Genomic DNA, 19,095 nt, shown 5'->3' with positions numbered 1-19,095 from the left:
AATATCGATTAAATCTAATGCTACTGGTCTGGACCAAATGGACCCTAAGTTCTTGAGACTACTGCTTTCATATATACTACGCCATATAACCTACATATTTAACAGCATATTGACTACTTCCGAGTTTCCTTTAGAATGGAAGAAGGCTAAGATTATTCCCATACCCAAAAAGCTAACAGGTACTGCTACAGAATTTCGGCCGATTGCCAGTCTTCCGTTTCTTTCGAAGGTGTTTGAAAAAACTATTCTGGAGCTGATTCCAAAAATATCTTACAATCAACAACCTGTTAAGTACCTGTCAGTCTGGTTTTCGACCTAAGCGAAGCTGCAAATCCGCCTTACTTTTTGTAACTGATGAAATAAGAATGGCTATGGATAGTGATCATGTTACATTGCTAACACTGTTAGATTATTCAAAGGCTTTTGATACTGTTAACCACTCAATTCATTGTAGAAAGCTGCGAATTAACTTTGGGTTCTCTTTAGAGTCCTGTAAACTTGTCTCTTCGGGTCTCAGCGGAGGGCAATAATGCGTAGTTGCCAATGGATACTCGTATACATTTTTTAATGTTTTGAATGGAGTGCCACAGGGATCTATCCTTGGACCAATCCCCTTTATACTTTACATAAATGAGTTAACACAAGTTGCTAAACATTTTTGAATTCATCTTTATTCTGATGATGTGCAGCTTCTGCTAAGCCGACCTTTTGGGGCTAAAAATGATGCTGTAGCTTTAATGAATGAGGATCTGCTCCGCATTTTACAGTGGTCAAAAAAGAACAATCTCCCCCTTAACCCTGTCAAATCAACATCCCTCCCCATCTATCTCAAAAAATTTTATCTATAGCGTTTAAACCTGTTGAAACTTGACGACGAAACCATTGAATATGTTAGCACTGCTAGAAACCTAGGAGTAGTATTTAATCGTACTCCCACTTGGGATGACCACCTTAATAGTGCCATTGGTAAAGTCTATGGAAGTCTTAGCCTTCTTCAAGTCACTCGAAATTTCATGCCGATCAAAACTAAACTGTTACTTGCTAAGGCCCTTATACTACCAATTGTGTTGCATTGGTGTGAAATCTTTTGTAAACTAGACTGTGTGACTAGCCGCAAATTTAATGTGGCTTACAACATTATTGCCCGCTTTATTTATAATCTATGTCGTTATGATTGACGAAGAGACCATTTTGTATCCGGAAAAAAACAAATTAATTAGGGTCAATTATACTTTCTATTATCAACTCTAACTTTAAATGGTTGATTTCATGCAGCAACATTTGTTTCAAGGATGGACACTTTCAATGATAGCTACAACCATTCTGTGAAAAAATTTCATTGATTTTTTCTTAACCAATAAAATCGATATGACTTTCCAAATCTTTATTTCATTTAAATATGTCATCGGCTCTGAGTCCTTACGTGTTCTACCTTCCTGCAAAAAACAAAATTATTTAAAGGAAAGCTGATGGAAATGCTGTGTTTTAAAACACTGTATGGTCATATTACTGTATGTTCGAAGGTCCGTACGTCTGAACGTTTGCGAAGCTTTTTTCGTAGTCCATAGCTCAAAAACCAGAAAAGATATTGTCTTCAAATAATTTTTTTATATAGAGATAATTGACAGTTTTTTTTATAAAAAATAAAAATCAAAAAAAAAACATTACTCAAAGTTGGTAAAAATTGATTTACGACTCAAATATTTTTCAAAAATTTGAGATTAAGGATTTAATATTATTTAATCTTATAAAAAATATTTTTTTAACATTCTGAAAAATGTTGAGAAAAATCGAATTGACATTTTTTTTATAAAAAATAAATACCTAAAAAAAATTAATAAAAGTTGGAAAATTTGATTTCCGACTCAAATATCTTTTCAAACTTTTGAGATATTGGCTTTTAACTACTTTTATCTTTTTTAAAAAAATATTGTTGGTAACATTTAATAACATTTTGCAAAAAATATATACCTGAAAGTTTTTTTTACAATTAATTAAAAACAACAAAAAAACGATACTAAAACTTGGTAAACATTTTTTTACGACTCAAAAAACTTTTAAAAATTAAATATATTATCTACCAACTCTTTTTATTTTACAGAAAATATTGTTTTCGATATAAAGTATTTAAATTCTCATTTATAAAATTTGTAAAAATTTAAGAAATTCTACTTACATTGGTAAATATTTCTTTTCGACTAAAAATCTATTAAAAAAAACTAGATTTTCAAACTAAACTATTTCTTTATATGAATAATATTGTTGGTAATTTTAAAAGTTTCTAAGAACAATTGAACTAACAACTTTTGAAACCCAACGGGCTGGGAAGTTATCAGTGTAGGTCGCTTCCCATCCTCTTTTTAAATTTGAAGTCAATCGACGCAATGGTTTCTGCTGCATATAGATAGGCAGACAGACAGACGGACAGTAAAACTCCCACTAACTAACTGACAACACAAAGTCAACATTTTTGAAATTAATTTTGACGAAACAAATATAAATTATTACTTTTCAAAAAGTCATCTATCAACAAACTCAAAAATACAATTTCCTTTAAATATAAATATAAATTATTATTTGAAAAGTTGTTTCTTATTTCTTTAATTTTTTTTGAAAACTAAATTGATTTCCGATTGATTTTTAATTTTTAATCTCACTTACTTGTGATGTGCGACAGTAGGTTTATGTTTGTATAAAGAAATTTAATACCAAATTCATTTTGAAAGAAATCAAAATTTCCGCTGATACCTATGTATATCCTTTCATATACAAAACACATATTATCTATACCTACTCGTACATATATAAAAGAAGAACCAAAGTAACACCTTTAGATATTTTGTCTTCACATAAAACTGGCTGCAACATTCGTTCGAGTTTTGTATTTATATTCAACTAAGCGATTTTTGATTACTTTTCCGCCGGAAATTATCATACATCCTTCAGGTTGAATAATTTTCATGGATCCGTCTCACTATGTTATGGTTATATCTCTTTCCCACTTATTCTCTGTCTTCTATGCCATGTGATGGCAAATAAATTCTCTTCCGTTTGTCGCATCATAAATTTTCCATTCAAATTTTGTTGAATGGCATCGTCGTCATCGTCGCGCCATACCACGCCAGGACGCCGCCGTAGCGCGTTGAAGACGAGCGTAGACGACCTAAGGTGTGTTACATCAGTGATACGCGATTTTGAATCCAAAAAAGGACACAAAAAAAAACTTTCATCAAATATGATGAAGTTGGAAAAGTAGCTATTTTATCTTTAAAGACTTTAAAATTTAAACTCCAGCATTTTGCAGATGAAAAGCCTTTAAAGATGATCCATTAACCTCTGAACTCTCTGTTACTAATTTTCGGGTAATTATTTCCCTTATCTTCATTGCAAGGATATCCAATAACATCAACGATGCATTGGGGTGGCTTATTCATCCCTTTACTCGAACATACAACAAAACAAGGAAGGAATTTCAGGCTAGACAAAGTGAAAGATAACTATCAGCACTAGGGAATAACAACACAACAACAACAACAACATACTCGTCCTTCCATATACATACATATATTTCGAGAAACAATGAACAAAGTTCCCAAACTGAAAGCAAAGACCCTGTCTAAAGGGATTCTCCATTTATCCAGCGAATTTCCTGTTAGGAGGATAAATTAAATGGAGAGTTACGTATTTACAACTCGGATGCCATTCATTTGTTTGGTTGCTTCGGAAGTGATGCAACAGCCATCCAGTCCAGACTACAACATAAGACTCATGAGTCGATGAGCCAAACACTAGGAGTACTCTATATAAGTCAAGTCGAGAGGAGGATGATTTTTGTTCAGTTTCGTCGTATAATGGAGTTCTCTTGGTCTAGGATTTACAATATTATTGTGGAGGAATGGCCAATAATGCCTAAAGAAGAGCAATGATGGCAATGATTTAGCTAACCAAAGTCGGACTTTAATGTTTTAGGTATTGTTGGATTGGGTGCGATATCCAGATCAGATAATTTAAGTGGATTATGGAAATGCCAGATTTGAGGTGTTGCAAGTTATAGATTTTTGTTAAATGATTAACAGCAGGGATTAGATGAGGATTTGAGGAAGGATCTAGAATGGATACAGAGATGAATTTATGGGAGAATTTTAAAATCCAATTGTTAAATATGGTAAGATGGTCAAAACATGATTTAAGATTCTATGTGTTGCTCAGAAGACCAAGGTTGGAAAATTGAAAACTTCGTTCCAAACTTAATTCACAAGTTCATAAACATCAAACTAAAGGCTTTAAAGGTTCAACCTTATAGTTGAACTGTAGTCAAAGGCTATGGAAGGACAACTTGTGCACACTTTCTACTGGCGACAACGAACAGAATTACGCTGTCTGAGAAATCATTCAACATAGACGATGATAACCAACAATCCCGTCTTTCCGACTTAGACGAAGTGAAGATTGATTGAAGAATCAGTCTCCTTATAATAGTTAAAAAAATCTTCTCTGCCGTCATATGTGAACGTCTAAAGCCCATTGCCAATAACCTGATAGGTCCTTATCAGTGTGGTTTTAGACTAAGTAAGTCCACAGTCGATCAAATATCCTTACTTACTTACTTAAGGTGGCGCTACAGTCCGGGCGGAACTGGGACTCAACCAATATGCGGCTCCAGCCAGCTCGGTCCCCAGCTAGCTGTCTCGAGTTTCGCATAAAAGTTGGTTGAGGTTTTCACCCACCTGCATGCGCCACCTCAGTCGGGGTGTTTCACTACTGCGCCATCCCTAGCGATTGGATTCAAAGACCTTCCGGGCTGGAGCGTTGATGTCCATTCGCTCTACATGACAAAGCCATTTAAGCCGTTGGACTTTAATTGTGCTAACTAGGTCAGTGTCGCTGTACAACCCATACAGTTCGTCGCTATTACTTCTCCTCCATTCTCCATCTATGCGTACGGGACCGAAAATCACCCGAAGAATTTTTCTCTCGATTTTTCGCTCTCATCTTCCTTTGACAGGTTCCAGGCCTTAGCGCCATAAATGACAACCGTGATGATGAGTGTCTTATACTCAATTGCCTTCTAAATCCAAAGTTATAGCTGTTGTTCAATGTCCTTTTTGGATAACAGCATATACTTGTTCTTACCCTCATTGACCACTAAATCCATCTTCTTCGCTTCCGTCGCAATGTTCAAAAACGCTCCACTGACATCACGATTTGATCTTCCAATTTTTGTCAATATCATCTTTGGAAGATTGTGCCTCTAGTGTTGACGGTTGAGTTTTGCACAATTCTTTCCAGAACGATGTTAGAGAAGTAGCATGACAGTGCATCGCCTTGTCTAAAACCTTTTTTGACATCAAATGCATCGGTGAGATCTTTCCCGAGCTTGATAGACCAGCGTACATTCTCCATCGTCACAAACAAGACATTGCTCTGTAGAGCTTCCCTATAGATGCTGTCATACGCGGCTTTAAAATCGATAAAGAGGTGGTGGGTATCGATTTGAAGCTCCTGGGTTTTTTCCAAGATCTGTCGTAGTGTGAATATTTGTTCGATATTGGACTTTCCTGGTCTTAAGCCACACTAATAAGGGCCTATCAGGTTGTTGACGAACGGCTTCAGACGTTCATATATTACGGCAGAGATGTTCTTATATGCAATGTTAAGGAAACTGACTTGGCGCATGCTTTCTTCCGACCATATTTTGCAGATGACTTGGTGCATGCTCCCTACCAAGTCATCGCATGCTGCTTTAAATAGTTAGGCATCGATGCCGTCAGCTCCAGCAGCTTTGTTTTGATTCGGTTTAGATATAACTATCTTCACTTTATCCAGGTCGGGAAGGCGTCGCATAGGTTGAGTAATTCTTGGCTGCAAGGCAATGTTGCCACTGGTTTTCAATGCTTAATGTAGCCAGACTCGATCGGAAAAGGACATGGCAGTCTCTTGCGATTGTTCCCGTCTTAAGTCGAAACTTCTCACAGTACTTCCTTTTTTTGGCTTAGGCTATCCGCAGCCGTAGCTTGGCTACAACGAGGTAGTGGTCCGAGTCAATATTGGCCCCTCGGAATTTTCGGCTATCCTGGATACTGGAGAAGTGTCGTGCGTCGATCGCAATGTGGTCAATCTGGTTGGCGGTTGATTGATCAGAAGATTTCCATGTCCCCTTGTGGATATTAAGATGTGTGAACTGCGTTCTATAGGTACCTGAACGTCTCGCCCCGCAGCGAAATCAATCAGCCTGAACCCGTTGTAGGAGGTGGTGTTGTGCAGGCTGTATCACCCGATTATGCCACCAAAGATGTCTTCTCTCCCTAGTTTGGCGCAAAAACTCTTAAGATAATTTTGATGTCATACTGATCATAAGTCTTGTCCAAGAACTTGAAGAATATGTCTTTGGTGTCTTCATCTCTCTCCTCTGTTGGTTCATGCGCGCATATTAGGCTTATGTTGTCGAATTTAGCCTTGATGCGTATTGTCGTGATGCGCTCGCTCACACTGTTGAAGCTCAAGACTTTTTGCCCGAGTCTACTTGCAACAACAAATCCACACCCAAATAGACGCTGTCTTTGTTCTCCGTAGCAGTCGCCGTAGTAGGTATACATCGCAGTATTTTAGTTTGCGTTTGCCCGGTTTATCCCATCGAACTTCTTGGATGGCGGTAATATCTGCCTTGCAGCAGTTTAGAGCTCCCAGTAATTGTTCGGCTACATGTGGTCTATTAAAGGACCTAACATTCCACGTACTGATCGAATAAGTAATTCAACCTTACTGGAACTGTAGACGCCTTCGTTTATTACAATTCGAGAATTCGTCCGCTGCTTTCTGGATAAGGACAGGTGCCTAAGTGGAAACACCTCTTCCCCCTCTCTCGTTTGCTGCCCCCAACAACTTTCCAGTGGGGTAAGGACCCAATCTCCAGTTTAGTTACTAGGCAGCGCATGTTCACCACGGGGATGTGAGAGTAGTGGTTGATAGACAGAGGTGGGCTTGGAGAAAAACCTGTAGACTCTTGTGTCCTCTTGAATGCACACGTCTGCCATTTGAACATTCGATCAAATATCCACATTACTTGAAATCTTAATAAAGAACCCAGGAACATCAAATCGACACTCATCATCTCTCCATCGATTTCAAGGCAGCATATGACAGAATCTACAGGGACGAGCTGTAAAGAGCCATGTCTAGTTTTGGCATCCCTCGCTTATTAAAAAAAATGTTAAACTATAGACTTATTGAAACATTATATTATATACAATATTATCAAGTATTTGCATATAACTGCTTTAAACTCGCCCACTCCTCAATTTATAACAAACATTATAAGAGGACAATTCAATTCCTTTCAACCCTTAATGTGATATTAATTGGGATGAATAGTTCCGCCATCTGTGTCTTGATATGCCTTTAAACATCTAGCATCACGTTCTCTTCATATCTTGTGTAAACAATTCGCAAGTAGGTAAAACGTAATTTATAATCACGCTTCAATTCCAGATGCACCCTTTAGCCCAGTATCATCATAGCAGCAGCAGCGGTAACGTTCAAAACGAGCAGACTACAAATTTCAAAAATTTCTTTCATCCGAAAATAGTTTTCTTCAAATTGAAACAAAAAAAATGCTTTAACAGTTGAAAGTTGCAAAGTTTTCAACAAAATTTCTCACATCAAATTCGCGAAAATCCAATGTTGCAATCTGTTCCCAAAAACAATTGCCCCCTCAATCCTTTAAGCTATATACGAGTATACATTGCATTGCCATTGTACGATTGCTTTGAACCCTTAACTGGTGCGAGGAAATCTTCAAAAGACAGATAAATACTCGATGAATTATGGCAAAACTTTTACACACAGATTGTATCTCTCAGCACGAATTGTATGATACGATTGTGTTTTAGCGTTATCCTTTATTTTGCAATACAAGGCCTATCCTTAATCGTTCCGCACAATAAAATTATCTTTTTGCAAGTGCACTTCGTTTACCCGAAGCCCAAAGCCCAAAACCCTCGAATCCACCTCCAACTCAACAAAGACAACAATTACAACAGCAACAACAAACACAACAGTAGCTAAATGAAATAAAAGTTTCGTTTAAGCCAATTAGCGCGAGTTTTTGATTTTCTCGCTGGTGATACTGGTATAGGTATAAAGGACGACGAGTATAGAAAAAAAGTGCAAACGAGAAAAAGGAAATAAAATAAACAAGGACATCAGCGGCATTTCCTGAGAACCGGAATCAAATGGAATTCAAAAAGTTGCAAATGGTCCTTGAATCTTGAGTTGAGTGCGCGCTCTTCACCATGGAAGCGGTGTATAGGGAGAAGTTGAAGGGGAATGGGTAATTGACTCCATCATCATGTCGGAGTCAAGCCAAGCCAAGCCTAGTCGAGCTCGAGTCGGTGTGTGTGTTTGTGCTGTGAAAACTGAAGAGTCCTTTTCACTGCACAAGTGTTGTTCTTGTTTAAATGTGGATGATATCCCTAATTAACTCACGGACAAAAACAAAACAATCGTTGGTTGATGGAAAATAATAAAATAAAAAAATCTGCAAGAATAACAATTAAATTTAATTTTATGATATAAATTCAAAAAAAAAATAAAAACACAGACAAAAAAATATCCTTCAGACGAAATGTTGACCATTTGACTGTCTGATTTATTCAGTGCACAGTACATTCACGACACGTTTGATTGTGTGTAACATACTCACATACTTTAACCGAGTAGAGGATCGTGGTATACACTGCAGTGGAACATGAAAAGCTACTCATGTCTCTAATGGATGCATCTTAATAACACGTTGTTGAGAATTATATATGAAACTTTACCTATGCGACTTTACCTTGAAACAGACAAGGATACAGAATTGTTTGTATATTATATTTTTTGAGTTTTATGAAAAAAGAATAAATTTGTGAGTTTGTGTGTGAATGTAAGTAAATCGTATTATAGGAATAAAAACAAGGAGCTGTCTTAACTTGGCTCTCATAAAGTCATTTTTTCTTCTATATGAAATACAAACTTGATTTACAGTCTCGACGAAGATCTTAAAGGTTCCAGTTTTCGTCTATAAAATAATTTAAAAAGTCCAGTCAAAATAGACATAAAAGCCATCAAACCTATACAAACAATTAAATGAATTATGGCTACGGCCACTGAGGACATCGTTGTTAACAAGTGACAAAAAGTCCTTGAAAGTCCCAAATAAGCATACATTTTAACACTTAATGCTTCAAAATAGTTTTTTGGATATACTTTGAAGATAATGAAATGTACTACAATACATTTAATTAACTGTTAACTTTAATTAACTGAAAAAAATTAAAATGTCTAATATATCAATTATTGGCATATTGTGCCTAAAAGCTACTATTTATCTAAAAGAGTTTCAGTAAATAAAGACGGTTTTGTCAATTCTTTTCCAGAAAACATATTTCTAGCATTGTTTTTTATTTTTTTGTTTCAAATATTCCCTAGCAGCAATGATGGTCACATTGAGCACTTTTATTAAATACATGGCAGTTCTTCCAAGTCGACTATTTAATGGCCAGTCCAAATTTAAGCCTTTTTATTTTTTTATTTTATCAAAATCTTAAAGCTTACTTAAAGCTAGACACTTTTTCTTAAAGAAACTAGCTTACATTTCAAAAATTTAAAAAAATATCTTACTGGTCCTATGCGAGTTCTCTAAGTTAATCCACTATCTGATATCTACTGCCTTTCGGCCTAAGAATAGTTTTAATACTACATAACAAGAACTTAATCTAAAACCAAGAAAAATAAAAAAAAAACTTGGTATCTTTATCAATATTTTTTATTTTATATAAAACTTAAAACTAAATTTATAAAAAACGGAAACCCATTATGATACTTAAGCTACTTAAAACTGACCAAAGCGAATAATACAACTTCAAAATACTTAAAACTACTTAAAAACTGGAACAGCCGCAGTAGGTTTTTTTTGTGTTTTTGTTTGCTGTTGGTTTTATTTTGTATTCCTGGTTGGAATAGTAATGTTTGTACTCCGAGTCTGGTGTTCTGTGTAGCTCAAGTCAACGTCACAGACATTGTCTCTCAAACACCCGAATCTTTTCCATTTGAGATAGGGCAACGTTGAACCAAACCGGGCACACATAGGTAATCATCGGCTGCATATGGCCATGTAGCAAATCACCTTCACACTGCTGTCAATACGGCTGCTAAAAAACAACCGTTTTTTCAGGCCAAAAGGCTCCCCTAGCTCTGGCCAGAGCAGCACTCATATGTCTGTAGAAATGCAAGTACTACTACACACTTTTATTCGCCAGTGGCTGTCGATTTGGTTCAACGATCACTGGATTTTTCCAGTACATTCTCGAATAGTTTCGCATTTCTGAATGTTGATTTTCAACTCCCAGTTATCGAAATATTGGTGAATCTTGATCAAGATCGGCGAGTTAACCGCTCAATGTTGAAGACCATTTTAAATATCAAAGATTTTGGTTAATGTTACATTGCCAATTTTGACAATAAATCGTCTACCATTAACCATAACCATGTCGTAAAGCATACACAACAGTGGTTCACTTATGCCAAGTCTGTTTAACTATAGATACAGACCCTCTAACCATACGGTGTCGAAGGCCTTCCCTTTTTCGGGAGAGGATGTACCACAGCTGTTTTCCACCAGCGGGATAATATGCATTATTCAGAACGTTGATAAACAAAGTGGATCCACAGATTCCTGAGGTAAATGTCGTACTGCAATGTTAGATATACCATCGACACCTGCTGACTTCTTTCTCTTTAATGAATCGAAGATGTGCTGGAGCTCTATCTTCGTGAGTAATAGAGGCAAATTTAAGCCTATCTTCAGTGAACAATCACAGCCAATACCCGGAAAACAATAAAAAATATGCTAAAAATATCGCCGCTCTTCGTGAATGTGCAGCAGAATTCGAGGCAGTCTATTTCGCATTACTCACATGAACTTTGCCTGTTGAAAACTACATCATAATTAATTTTTGTCTTGTCTTGGGCCAGTATAAAATCTTGTAATTTTGATTTGATTTTGGAGCTGTTAGATGTTGATCCTTTTTTTGGTTGAAAAATCTTCTTGGACGATTAGACCCGTAAAAATGCAAAATTGCCTGATCTGGGACTAAACCAATCCACGATAGATTCATGTGGTTAAATTTACAGTTTGGTTTGAATTTTGGGCTGAATGCGTCATAGGTTTCTTCGAAAATGAAGCCGGCCATCACCGACGAAAGCTGTAGGCCGATAGTCACCAACTTCTTGTGGATTGAATTGTGAGATATGGAAACCGAAGAAAAGTGGTTTCAACTGGTTTATGCAACGTATCAGACAGCTCAAGACATAATCGAAGTTCTGCGCAAATGCTATCATGGCATGGTTACCCCTCACCAAGTCGACGTTAATTTGACACCAAGATCGTGTGATTTAACCTTTTAAGACTTTTTCTTTGGATCTTTTTTTAAGTCGCAAATCCATGCAAATAAGAAACAAACCACATGACATCGGTTAACTACAATCTGATTTATGCGCCATAGTCCTTGAAAGCTGAACTTTTGTAATGCGTGCCACACAGCAAAGCCCCGTCGGCAGCAGCTGTTTAAAGAATGTTATATTTTATTATTTCACAAATAATGGTACTGATAGGTTTCAAATAAAAATAAAACGGTTTAAATATTTCATACATTACTTGTTTTATTCAATTCTAAAATCAACTCGCATTTAATGGAAAACCCTTTAAAAACCCGTAATACGTTTGTATTCAATAAAGTCTACCGATATCTCAGCTAGGGGTACCATGACATGATTGACCCGCACGAATTGTTAAGAGTTGTAAGTCTCTAGGTTCTAGTTCTCGCTAATCAAACTTAAAGCTGTCCAAGTTTTATGATAACAGAAAACAATTCAAAATCTAGATGGACACAAAAGAATTAACTTTGTAGATGCTTAATAACTCCTAATTAAATTAAGAACTTATACAAATATTTGTTTAATACTCAAACTTCTAATGGCGATCATGGTTACTTCATACACCAAGTAGTGTGATAATCTTAAAAACTAAAACCACCTCTTCATCAGGACCAATCTTGAAGGATCGACAACAGATTTTTCTTTCTTAACTTTGTACAATCACTTTGATGAGAGTTTAAACTTTTATTACTTTCAAATGTTTTTTTAGACCATAAACTCATGAGGCTTCGTTCTTCTTAATCTCCGAACATGGTTTCTTATATTCAAGACGGACTCCATTTCAGAATAAGTATGGCTTTGCAGTCTCTGGATGTGCGGTACAGCGTATTTTTAACAACATCTGTGACCATTTCTATTTGTAAGTCACGATGTAGATCGGTATTTCTTACGCACCAAGGTGCATTAAAGATTCTACGAAGGACTTTGTTTTGGAATTTTTGGATGATCTCGGTATTTGTTTTCTTTGTACAGCCCCATAATTGGATTTCATAGGTCCAAACAGGCTTTTGTACTTGATTATACAGTATTATTTTGTTTTGGATTGATAAACCAGAGTTGTTACCAAGTAACGAGTACATTTTTCTATATTTCAAGTTTAGTTCTTCTCTTTTCTTTTTGATGTGTTCTTTTCACTTTAGCTTTGCATCCAAAGTCATTCCAAGGTATTTGGCCGTAGCGGCGTAAGGTACAGCTTGATTATTAATGAATATTGGAATATTGTTAATCTTTTTATTTGTAAAGTTTCTTCAGACGAGTTATTCAAAAACTGTTGCCATAATTGGTATAAGCGATATTGGTCTAAAAGCCGTCACTTCTGTAAGTGGTTTTCCTTCATTTGGTGTGACAATTACTTCAGCAATTTTCCAATGGCGTGGAACATAAAGGTGCTTAAGGCATGCATTTACTATATATAGGAGTTTTATGAAGGCTTTCAATGGCATTTCTTTCATAACCTGAGCAGTAATTAGGCCGTAACCTGGTGATTTTTTATTTGGTAGTTGATGTAAACACATATTTTTTATTTCTTTAAGTCTGACAATTGGTATTTCACTTTCACCTATCTTATTAACAAACTGTAGCTTAAAAACATTCGCAAGATGTTCAGCGAAAAGGTAAGCTTTTTTTTCGGGGAACCAATCCATTTCACATCTTGAGATTTCAAGGGGGAATTTTGTAACTGCGGTCTTGTCAGGCACTTGGCTGCTTTCCATAGCGAATTTTTTAAGACTATAATTGAACTTAAGCAAATAATTTCAAAATTAATTTTTCGCTAGAGAAAACATTGAAATATTCCGATTTAAACAAATACACTAGGTGTGTTGAAAAAGTAGCCGAAATTTTTAAATTTCGCGGGTCTAGAGAGTCCGAAGGCAAACATTTGTTTTTATTGTGTTGGTATACATGTCCCTAAAGTATGGTACAATTTAAAGCTATATTCACTGCTTACGTTGCATGTGAAAGTGTCTAAGGTGGGACGTGTTTTTTGAGCTCGGCGATTTTTGCTTGTTTAAACAGTGGAAGAATTAAAGAGTCAAAGAATTTGTATTAAATTTTGCGTTTTAAATGAACTAAATTGTAACAAAGCCTATGGTGAGTCTACTATGAAAAAAAACAAGTGTTTACGAGTGGTATAAGCAATTCTTAGATTCCCACGAACACGTTAAAGATGACGAACGCTTAGGTCGATCTAGCACGTCAATAATCGATGAAAATGTGAAAAAGTGGAAAAAATTAATGTTTTGGGCATGAAACGAGTGGTCGCAATATTCATTCCAAAAGTGCTGAATTTTGACCCAGAAAACAATTGTATGAACATCGCTCAGGAGCTGTTAATTGACGTCAACGACGATCCAAGTTTGCTTGAAAGGGTTATAACTGGTGATGAAACATTTAACAGAACAATTCCACCTGGAAGCATCCAACGTCACCAAGAATTTAAAAAGCACGTCAAGTTGGATGGAATGTGAAGGTTTTGCTTACCGTTTTATTCGATTAAAATGGAAAAGTGTATTAAGAGTTCTTAACACAAGGTTGAACAGTTAATAAGGAGTATTATCTTCAAGTTATGCTACGTTTGCGTGAAGCAATGCGAAAAAAACGCTCTGATTTATGAAAAAAACAATTCATAATTTTGCACCACGATAACGCACCTGCTCACTCGGCGTTGCTAGTTCGTAGTTTTTTGGCCAAAGACAATACCGAAGTCATGCCCCAACCTCCATATTCACCAGATATGGCTCCGTGTGACTTTTCTTGTTTCCAAGTTGAGGAGACCGGATGAAAGAACGGCGATTTTCCTCGATTGAAGAAATAAAGGCCGAACCGCTGAAAATGCTCAATGATATATCAAAAATTGAATATCAAGGGGTGCTTCGAAGATTGGAAAAAACGCTGGTATAAGTGCATTATATCTGAGGGCACTACTTTGAAGGTTATCACATCGATGTAAACGAATAAATAAATTTTTTTTTTGAAAAAAAAAAAAAAAAAATCTGAACACACCTCGTATGATAAAAACTACCTATTATTTGTATTCAGGATATTCGAACACTATGTGCAACTTCCTAATACTCCCCCTTTAGCACAAAAATGGTACTGAAAACCCTCTGGTTGTTGTTCATAATATTTGTTCGCCTTTTTATATATCGCAGCAAGCCTTTTGTTCTTAAAATTTAAATCCTTTCAAACTACAAGTAAACTCAATATGTACGAACATACAACACTTTCAATAAAAACTCATCGATAGGTAATCAAATGAATTCCAATCTCATACCATCCCATTCTTCTACTTTTCATTCGCAAAGAACACAAATAACGAAAAGGACAATCAAACTCAAGGCCTTCGCTTGGCCCCCTCCCATATCGTATCGGGCACAAACAAAAACAAACGTATCAGAACTCAGGAACGGCATCTGAATAGAAAACAATTAGCGCACAATCGTCACAAACGAAGTGAAGAGGAATAAAATAGCAGCCTTTTTTTGTTTTTTGTTCGTTTGTTTATGTGCCTTTCTATCAGGCATTTCAGAGATGGCAGTGTACGCTAGTTGCTCTTAATCCTTTTCAAAACAAACAGTTCCACAGGAGCCACCTCCCCATATACCACCCAGACCCAACTCCTATCCCATCGAACCAACTATATGGACACATAGACAGCCAAGGAGAAAAACGTTGCTGAGTACAAAGGCCAACACAATCAAAGCGCTGACTGACTAACATCGTTCCAACTGAAACCATAACCTACTACGACCCTAAAATTGGAAATGTGTGCTGGCTGTGGCATATGGTTTACCCACTACCCACCCGTGCTCCAGCCACGCGAATCGACTGAACCGAAAGAACGAACTCACCTCAATCGTCAGAGATCGAAGGCAATTGATTTTTGGTTCAACGCTTTTGAATGAATCAAATCAAATCGTTTTCCGATCTATCTGCCTACGCAGCTGAACTGAACTTCTGTCTCAGGGAATCTTCCATTCAGCCCTGCTGCCACCACTGCTCGTCCTCTATATCTACATATATGACCAAATCTATCCCTCGAATCCCCCTCAAATCGAGGGAAAATCTTTATGGCAGTGATTGAAGTTTTTTATTAAAATACACTTTTGGCTCGGGCAACCGAAAGGCTGAGTGGGTGGGCCGCTTAGTTTTCGGTTTCAGTTTCAGTTTCAGTGTGTGTGCCACATCCAGCTAAGAGTTAAGCGATTTGTTCATTTTTTTCCTAAATAGGTAGGTAGGTCGATAGGTAGGTTTGTGTTTTCCTCACTCTTCGATACTGGACTTGAAATGGTATTTGCATTCGTATCGCATGGGTACTGCTTCAGTGGCCAAAAGGCAAGGCATTCCAGGATAGCAGTACATATATAGACGCTTTCGACTCGTGTTTTTTGTATATTCTCTAAATTTTCAACTCTTGTCCGCAGTATAGAAACTCTGTAGGATGAGCTCATCTCTTAGCATGCTGCTTTCAGTATAGTGCCCTCTCTCAATCTGGTTTAGGTTTCAAATTGGCAGCATAAAAATCGTCTGTTCGATGTTTCTTTTCTTTTGATTGCAGCTATAAATTTACAAATAGACCAATCTTCTTCCATCAGTGCTTAAGTTTTGCAAGAGAGAGACTATCCTTATAGGGGGAGTTAGTTGGACTTGGAAGAAGAAAAAAGGGAAGATGGAGATCATTGCAACATATGTCCTGCGATAAAAGGAAGATTTGTCAGACGCTATATGAATTTAGGTATAACACATGCAGAGAACTTTGGCCAACCACCATCGTTCCGCACTGCAACAGTGACATCAGCACTGATGTCCTTATAGCAGAACTGTTTGCAATCAAAATAGTATTTTTTCTTTAAGATTGGTTGATTTTTGTTTTTTTGGTGAGCCTTTTGGCAATGGAACACGTCTTCAAAGAATCAATTTTTATTTAGGGAAAGATGTTGACTTTCTTTTAAATTCAAATTTAAAGCAGATAAATAGAATAAAATGAACGAAATAAAAATGTTTTACATTCTAATAAAGCTTTGATAGTGGAGGAAGCATTATCATTAGGTATTAGGGGAAACAAGGTAATTAAAATAGAACAGATTTTCCAATACCGTGTATAATAATAGTCTTAAGTGCTTGAATAATTGCTGGAAGAATGTTGGAAAAATACCGATCAATTAGGTTTCAAAGGGAATAGAAAGTCTGTATAGTTTCAGAACGTAGCTGAAGCGTAAGAAACTCATTTCGTTTTGCATAGAAGCCAATATCAGTTTGTATCAATATTTAAAGCGAAAAATAACCGTAATGAATATGAACTTGAGATTTTTACAAAACATGACATAAAGATAGTAGAGAAGCTAAACAAAGTGGGTCATGCGATTCCGTTTGCCTGTAATCGCCTCTGCAACTGAATTGATATACACATCCGAAGCCTATATTAAAGTGAAAAGCGTCTAAACAGCATTGCACAGTGTTGTTAGCGTCATAGAAAAATCACCGAATGACAAGGAATACACCCTTGAAACGTTCTTGTATATTGGGGGAGCCTGAAGAACAACACAGTGAAGCAAGCATTGGACGACCACAAAGTCGAAAAGGCAATAACACAGTAGATAATGTGCATGCTCAGAAAGAGACAAATTAACTCTGAGCTAGCGGAAGAAAGGGTCAAAGTAACAACATCCAGTCAATTTAGCTAAAACAGTACTAGTGCTATTAACTAACAGGCGCAAAATACCTGATTTTAAAATACCTTCAATTGAATGCTGCTGTCTCAAAATCTCTGATCACGCAAAGTATCTCGGTGTGATCTTAGATAAAAAACTAAACAGGGGCCTGAACACCAAAGATAGATTCAAAAAGGCATCGATTGCCTTTTACTCCTGCAATAGAATTTTTGGGCAAACCTGGGGACCAAACCCTAAAATTATCAGATGGATGTATTCGGAAATAATTAGACCAATACTAACCTATGGTAATTTGGTATGGTGGAAAGTTTTAGAAAAGAGCACGAACCTATAAACTTTGACAAAAATTCAAAGACTTGCGTGCACTGCAATTACGGGAGCAATGAAATCCACTCCAACTGCGGGACTGGAAGTTATGCTCAATCTAATTCCCCTAGACCTCCTTGTTCAAGAATCTGCGGCCAAAAGTACCCTGAGACTTAATCAAACTAAAGTCTGGATAAACAGTTCCATAAGACATGCCCAGATCCTTCATAAAGTTTTGCGTCATAGTACTGCAACAGCCTATAAAACTTGAACGAACTTGATTTTCATAAACCATTCCAGGCTGCCATCCTAAGCAGAGAGGAATGGATAGATAATATACCATACTCCAGTGAGTCGTCAATAGCTATCTATATCGATAGCTCTATAATAGACACTAGTGTAGGGGGAGGCTTCTATTCTGAAGCTCTGAAGTTAACCGCATCGCTTAGGCTTCCAAACGGAACGGAGGTCCTGGCAGTGACAACAGCTGGTAAAAAGGTATCAATGGCCGATTACTGCAACTGAGGTAAAATCAAAGCTTGGTTCATGCTGCAACGAAGAGCTTTAGGTTATTGGCGCACAGCACAACATTAGATTCTGCTGGGTCCCAGGCCACAGCGATATACTACGCAACAAGAAAGCTGATGAACTAGCAAGATTAGTGTCAGTGCTTGACGTAAGCCAAGCTCAGCTAGTTAGCTCCCCTACCTGTTATTTAAGAGAGGAATTCTCAAAAAGAATAACTATCAAGGCCGATGAAAGGTGGAACCTTCTTCACACCTGCGGCACAACATGAAAGATCTGGCCCTGTTTTATAAAACAAAGAACGGAAAGAATTATGCAGCTGCACATGGGATCACTTCGATCTCTTGTGAGCATAATCACCGGACATAATCTGTTAGGTTATCATATGAAAAAGATGAGAATCAGTTCAGATAATCTATGCAGAAGATGCGGGGACGAAGTGGGTCATCAAGACACTCTGCACTTTTTGTGTCACTGTCCCGCACTCTCCCATGAAAGGAATAAACTGCTTGGCAACTGTTTCCTCAGGGATTTAGAAGAACTCTCTAGTACGCCAAGTACGAAAATTCTGAACTTCGTCAAAGCCTCTAAATGGCTTGACTAACTGAACACATAGGTTTTTCTTATTAAATTGAGTAGCAATACTCACGAGCATCACAATGGATCTGTATTGATCTAAGTGTGATGGTAAAGACATCAACTGTCAGCCCCTCAACCTAACCTAACTTAACCTAAACAATTGGGTCGATGGGGCTTAAATTTAACTCAATGAAACAAAACGCGAGAGGCTATTTGTGCTTATTTGATTAAAATCGTTTATATCGTTATTGAAGAACTCTCCTAGGAAATTCTTGCGTTTTTGAGCTAGAGCAGGGCATGTACCGAGAAGGCAAAGAACTGTTTCCTCCTCTTCTTCGACCGTACACCTTCTGCAAAAGTCATTTGATAGTTCGCCTAGCCGTGTGGCGTGCTTTTCTATTGGACAGTGCCTGGTTATAACACCTATTATCGAGCTTATATGCGATCTGCTTAGAGATAGCAAGCACCTTGATCGTTTTAAATTTAGTGTTGGGCAGATGTTTTTGTGACCTTACACGTGGTGATGTTGTTCCACCTG

The sequence above is a fragment of the Eupeodes corollae genome, chromosome 2, assembly GCF_945859685.1.
Source record: "Eupeodes corollae chromosome 2, idEupCoro1.1, whole genome shotgun sequence".
NCBI classification, from domain to species: Eukaryota; Metazoa; Arthropoda; class Insecta; order Diptera; family Syrphidae; genus Eupeodes; species Eupeodes corollae.
The sequence above is the reverse complement of the archived record's forward strand: the minus strand, read 5'-3'. Positions refer to the sequence as shown.